Source organism: Lissotriton helveticus, chromosome 12, assembly GCF_964261635.1.
Source record: "Lissotriton helveticus chromosome 12, aLisHel1.1, whole genome shotgun sequence".
Lineage (NCBI taxonomy): Eukaryota > Metazoa > Chordata > Amphibia > Caudata > Salamandridae > Lissotriton > Lissotriton helveticus.
The window spans coordinates 127,384,779-127,391,143 of record NC_136073.1 but is presented as its reverse complement, the minus strand read 5'-3'; the positions used below and the strand labels follow the sequence as shown (position 1 = coordinate 127,391,143).

The 6,365-nt window shown below is 47.9% G+C and overlaps 1 non-coding gene across 1 annotated transcript; it reads left to right on the top strand.

Annotated features, from left to right (window-relative positions):
- The first annotated feature begins 4,679 nt into the window (after nucleotides 1–4,679).
- Nucleotides 4,680–4,751, top strand: TRNAM-CAU (transfer RNA methionine (anticodon CAU)). Its single transcript has one exon. It is a non-coding gene; the product is annotated as a tRNA-Met (tRNA).
- The last annotated feature ends 1,614 nt before the right edge of the window (nucleotides 4,752–6,365 follow it).

Below are 6,365 nucleotides of genomic sequence, written 5' to 3'. Positions count from 1 at the left end.
TGCTCACCCTGCATACTCACACTCTGCTCACCCTGCATACTCACACTCTGCTCACCCTGCATACTCACGCTCTGCTCACCCTGCATACTCACGCTCTGCTCACCCTGCATACTCGCACTCTGCTCACCCTGCATACTCGCACTCTGCTCACCCTGCATACTCGCACTCTGCTCACCCTGCATACTCGCACTCTGCTCACCCTGCATACTCGCACTCTGCTCACCCTGCATACTCGCACTCTGCTCACCCTGCATACTCGCACTCTGCTCACCCTGCATACTCGCACTCTGCTCACCCTGCATACTCGCACTCTGCTCACCCTGCATACTCGCACTCTGCTCACCCTGCATACTCGCACTCTGCTCACCCTGCATACTCGCACTCTGCTCACCCTGCATACTCGCACTCTGCTCACCCTGCATACTCACACACTGCTGACCCTGCACACTGACACACTGCTGGCCCTGGACACCCGTATACTGATCACCCTGTATACTCGTATACTGATCACCCTGCATACTCAAACACTGCTCACCCTGCATACTCACACACTGCTGACCCTGCACACTGACACACTGCCGGCCCTGGACACCAACGTACTGCTCACCCTGCATGCTCACACACTGCTGACCCTGCACACTCACACACTCCTGGCCCTGGACACCCACATACTGATCACCCTGCATACTTACATACTGCTCACCCTGCATACTCACACTCTGCTCACCCTGCAAACTCACACTCTGCTCACCCTGCATACTCGCACTCTGCTCACCCTGCATACTCACACTCTGCTCGCCCTGCACACTCACACACTGCTGGCCCTGCATACTCACACTCTGCTCACCCTGCATACTCGCACTCTGCTCACCCTGCACACTCACACTCTGCTCGCCCTGCACACTCACACACTGCTGGCCCTGGACACCCACATACTGATCACCCTGTATACTCGCATACTGATCACCCTGCATACTCACACACTGCTCACCCTGCATACTCACACTCTGCTCACCCTGCATACTCACACTCTGCTCACCCTGCATACTCACACACTGCTGACCCTGCACACTGACACACTGCTAACGCGTGCCTTAACTATGCATATGCCTTAAACACGTGAATGCGTGCCTTAGGTAGTTGGTGTTCTAGCTGTCTGAGCAGATGGGCGGGGAGAGGAACCGGAATGATCGCAGCAGGGAGAAGGACCGGGACACAGCTTGGTAAGTTGGGCCGAACTTTAGGGCTCCGGGCTGGGGCGACTGGGGACGGATCTTTACTACATATGCCATTTACAAGAAAATGTGTTGCAAAGGCATGAGTGGTAAAGGCATGCGTGGTAAAGACGCGGTTGCTGTAAAGACTGCGTGGTTTAGGCATGCGTGGTTTTGTTATACAACCTTTGATTGGGGAGAAAATCACCATAGATGTACAGTTATTGCTTTGTTTCTCTTTCATGATGAAACCTATGCCAAATTGAATTAAAAGTGTTCTAAAATAAAGTGACATTTGTCCACAGTGGAAAGCACTTTACAAAAAGGTTAACTGGTCATCTTTCAGCTGCTTAGTTCTATGTTTGGTTGTTAAACTGGTACTAATGAGGTGAAAATCTATCCCCAGAATGTATTACCAGGTGTAAAAATTACAAAATCATGATGGTATGCTACCAAAAATGTGCTGCATTATGTCGCACAGTTAACCTTTTCTTGCCACATAATTTAGTTAACCCTGCAGTATAATTTGGTGCTCCCCGCCACATAATTCGAGTGGCCCTGCTGATAGTGTCTCCAAATTGCAAGTAACTAAAAAAGAATCCCCCTTCTCAGCCGAAGACCTGTCTGCGTCTCTCGTAATGAATATTCAATTCCTGTCAGTCTGAGGTTCAGAATTATATTTGGATAGCTGTGGATACTGGGATGTTTTTCGCCAAAGGAGTCTGAGCGGCATGAAATGGACAGGATCGAAGCTGGCATGGTCTACACTGTCACTGGATTCTGTGGATGAAAAAAAAATCACCTTTATTCGCAGTTATCCATCCACAATTTTTTGTCGGAAATCGGTTCCAGGCTGGCCTGGTCTAATATTGTGAGCAGGTGTTTCTAATTCTGGTATTTTAAAGAAAGAAAGAAACGTGGTCTGAAGGAGGAAGGCGCCGTCTCCAGAAGTGAGCATTTTTACCTCACTGCAGTAGAACCCTGCTTTGACTCCCGGGGCCGAGATGTACTTGCAGTGAATAACAGACAGTGCCATTCTCGGCCCGATAGTATCTCTATAAGCGGTGTCATCCACAAACACCTCCCATCAGTCTGAAAACACCTTTACAGCTTGTGCAATGGCCAGAGTTCCCCTCTGTTGACACAGCACTTATAAACCAGGCACTTTCAGTCCCTCTGACAACGTCCAAGCATCGTCAGTTTCCTTCGGTTGGCAAGGTTTTTCGAGCGTTTGTAATGGCAAGAGACCTCCTTTCCCACTAGGGAAATCCATCCCCTCTTGTGACCTGCAGGCAGTTTCCGCCGTGGTTGACAATACCTGCTTCACCGTGCAAACCACGGCCACTTTATGTTAGTCTGACCAGCACTCTCTGCTGAGTGCCGGGCCCTGGCATTGCCTTCCCTTCGTCGAGGCCTGCCACCTCACAGACAGCACTGACCAGTTTGACAATGTCCTTACATCCCCTGGGCGTCCCAGCCAGGAGATGTCGGTCTCACAGTGCGGATGTAGTCCTCGCATCCCTCAGACGGGTCCTGGCACCGAGGAGACATCTCAGATGTCAAGCCTCCATCCATCACAATGCGGATAGTCTTGTTCGTCTGCGCACGCACAAGGCAGACGGAAAGCAGCACACCTGCTACAGAAAGCGTTCATAACAAAAGCCTCGCGGTTCATGGCACCCGAGGGCCTCTTTCGGGGGAGGAAGCAGTGCTTTATTTGCGCCGGTGTGGCGAACCGGCACTCGTTTTAAAACACCAGGACACTTTGTGCTTGCACTTACATTTTAGTGTCGATTGTTAACACTCCAAACTATTTTTTAGTTTTTACTGCAGTATATAGGGCCTGACGAAGGGGGGCAGGGGGAGTGTTATCTGACACTTTAAGTTTACGTTAACGCACAATACTGCGTTTAAATGGCTGCTCTGATTGCCGCACCGTTGGCCCGCCACATCCGCCTCATTCCAGTGGGTGGATGGTGGAATAGATTCGCAGGCTCAGGATGTCCTTGTACTTACTCCGTGCACAGTGGAGTATTGTTTCCTTTCCGAAAGCCACTGCCTCGGTGCCCTCCTGCACGACCCATTCACCGCCAGAACCAACGTGTGGTATTGATGCTCCCGCTCCCCAAACGAGATGCCTGGGTGAGTGCACGATCTCACAGAAGCGACCCGGCAGAGAACAGTGCTAGTGAGTCGAACATGTTCAGGAACATTACCGGTCCACCAGGCACACAACACTTGCACCAAGAAAAAGTGCAGGATTAATCAAGACGAAATGGTATGCGGTAAGATAGTTATGCATGTGTCACAACCTCTGGAATCTTTAAACAAGCAAAGAGTTGTCAAGAATTTTCAGAAGCTAGTCTTTATTACTAACCCCCCTCCCCCTTTATCTAACCCCAGGGCCAAGCAGTACGCTGGCTCGCGCCAAAGTCAGGGAGTCAAACAGCTGCCTTGATAAACTGCGCACCCGAGGAGGCCTTTCCGTATACACCGAGCACATGATCACTTTTATGATGCTTGAATTGTTATGTAACATTATGTGAGCGCTCCTCCAGTCACGGCATTCCTTCTAGTAAGCTTTGAGACTCGATGCCAAAATAACACTGGCGAGTTAATAACAAGAACTGGAGCCGTAGCCGGGGGCCGGTGACCAGAACCGTCACCGCCGCCGCCGCCACAGCCCACCACAGCCCGCCGGCAAAGGAGAGAGCGGAGTGCAGCAAGCGGTAAGCGGAGATCGTATCATCACTCGTCCCCGCCACAACCACCGCTAACTGTCCGCCGCGGCCGTTCTCCCGCCAAGCAAGCCAAGCGGTGCAACTCGGTGAGCAGTGAACGGCCCCCCACCTGTAGCTACCTGTAGCTGCCGCCAGCATCACAGAAAAGGAAGCTGCGCGCAATGAGCGCTGCAGATTTGTGAACGCGCCCGGCCATCTGGATTCACTAACGGAGGCACCCTGACAGCTCCTAATTATAATTAATGTACTTCTTTGCGCGAGCACGCACGAAATATGCCTCAAAATGGCGGAACAAAACTACATTTACCCTATCACTTCAAGCCTATTAAAAAGAAAACACAAGGAAGACGAATCACTGGCCACATGACATAAAACGCTAAGGAATGTCTGGAATTTCTCTCTCCAAGGCCCTCTTCTTCTTTTTTTTTCTCCTTTAACATTAGTTCTCTAACTCCTCCCCTTTCAGGGGATGGAGTCCGAGCCCTAAAAACCTGTAAAAGCTCATAAAGTAGCGAGCACCGCGTTTATTTACAAAGATCTATACGATTAGTTTGCACCCTACATGAAATGTATACGGTCTCTCTCTGCCGCCATATAAGTGCATCGCACACTGTGTTCTTTGTTTTCAAGCTATTTCTGCTCTGTTCCATCCCACAAACATAATCGTGTGACAGTCGAGGCACATTTGGTTTTAGAATTCAGGTTGCAGTTATAGACATCATGAAGCAGAGTGGCGCAGCGGAAGCGTGCTGGGCCCATAACCCAGAGGTCGATGGATCGAAACCATCCTCTGCTAACCTTTTCTGACTTCCAATATAAGTTTTTAAACTTGACATTTCAAAATTAGTTGTGTATTAACTCTGTTCTTTATTGTCTTTCCCTTTCCCGCCTTTAATACAATACTCGCCTAGTTATCGTATATTTCGTCTCACTTAATTGGTCTTACTTCCTTTATCGTGTTCTTACAAACGCACATAAGAAAATACATTTAAACTCTGGAAATTACCATTTTACTATACCATGTACAAAAAAAAAAAAATCAGCTGAAAACGTCACATTTCATTTTCCATTCTACAACTGGAAAGAATGAATCATCGTGAACGGCAATATAACAATACCACAGCGCCCTCTATTGTTCTTCAACTGAAGTATCTAACAAAAAGGTAAAGTGTAGTAAGAAGCAGTGCTAGCGTTAGGGTTAGAGTACAAGAGGGGTTGGACTGGATTATAGGCTGGGCCGCTGGAGGTATGAGGCAAGGGAGCACCAAATTATGAAGCAAGAAAAATCAAATTATATGACATAAGGCGGTACATTTTATTATAGCATTATTTCAAAAGTTTGACATTTTCACATATGGTAATACTGCGTGGACAAAGAGGTCAACTCATTAGTTTCAGTTTAACAAATAAATATAGAAATAATCAATGAAAGGTGACCAGTTAACCTTCGCGAAGGGCTTCCACTATGTACAAACACATGTTGCCGCATTTTTTAAACTTTTGATCTGTTTGAGCTTGAAACTATTTTTTTGGTTAAAATGTACAGAATATGCAGCAGATGATGGATTACGTGGCAAATTCGGTAATTCCTCAATTATGCAAAAACAGTTGTGGCCCCCAGATTCCCATAATTTCAGTGGCCACCTCTATAGAACACAGAGGCAGTGCCTGAAGGGCTCGCCTCACAGGTCAGTGTGTGGCCAGTTTTTTTGGGGTGTTTGTGGGCCAGTTTTATAGTCTAATGTCAGAAATTGGGTCGCTAGTTGGCAGAGGTATGCACCCTGTCCAAGTAGGGGCCACAATCCTAGTCAGAGTAGACTAGATACACATTAAAAGATAACCTGTACTCAGCTTGGCACAGAGCAGGCAGGCTTATCTAACGAGGCAATGTATAAAAGCATTTGGGCAACACAAACGCACACACATACAGTAACACAATGAAAGACCACAAAAATACTCCACTCAGGTTAAGAAAAATAGAGAGTAATTTTGAAAGTAAATCAAGACCAAAACAACAAAAATTCAATTAGTAGAACGGAGTTATGAATTTTTTTTAAGAATAAATCAAAAATAGTGCTTAGAAGTCAATATCTCTTAGAGGTAACTTGAGGTCACACTAGAACGGGGTGCATCCAAAATTCAGGCTGACCGTGATGGAGGGGGGGCCAGCTACATGACTCAGACACCTTAGGCCTCATTTATGTTATTTTGTAATAGGGCGGGGACGCAAGCCTTTTTGTGGGACACCCACCGTAAAACCCATGGCACGCCTCCCTATCGCGGGGCGAGGCAACATTGCCTGGTAAATGAGGCCCCTTGGATGGATCAAGTGTTGACATAGAAGACTCGATGTGAGGAGGCGTTGCAGACTCGTGGATCATGTGGCTGGAGGTGAGGCATCAGCACTGAT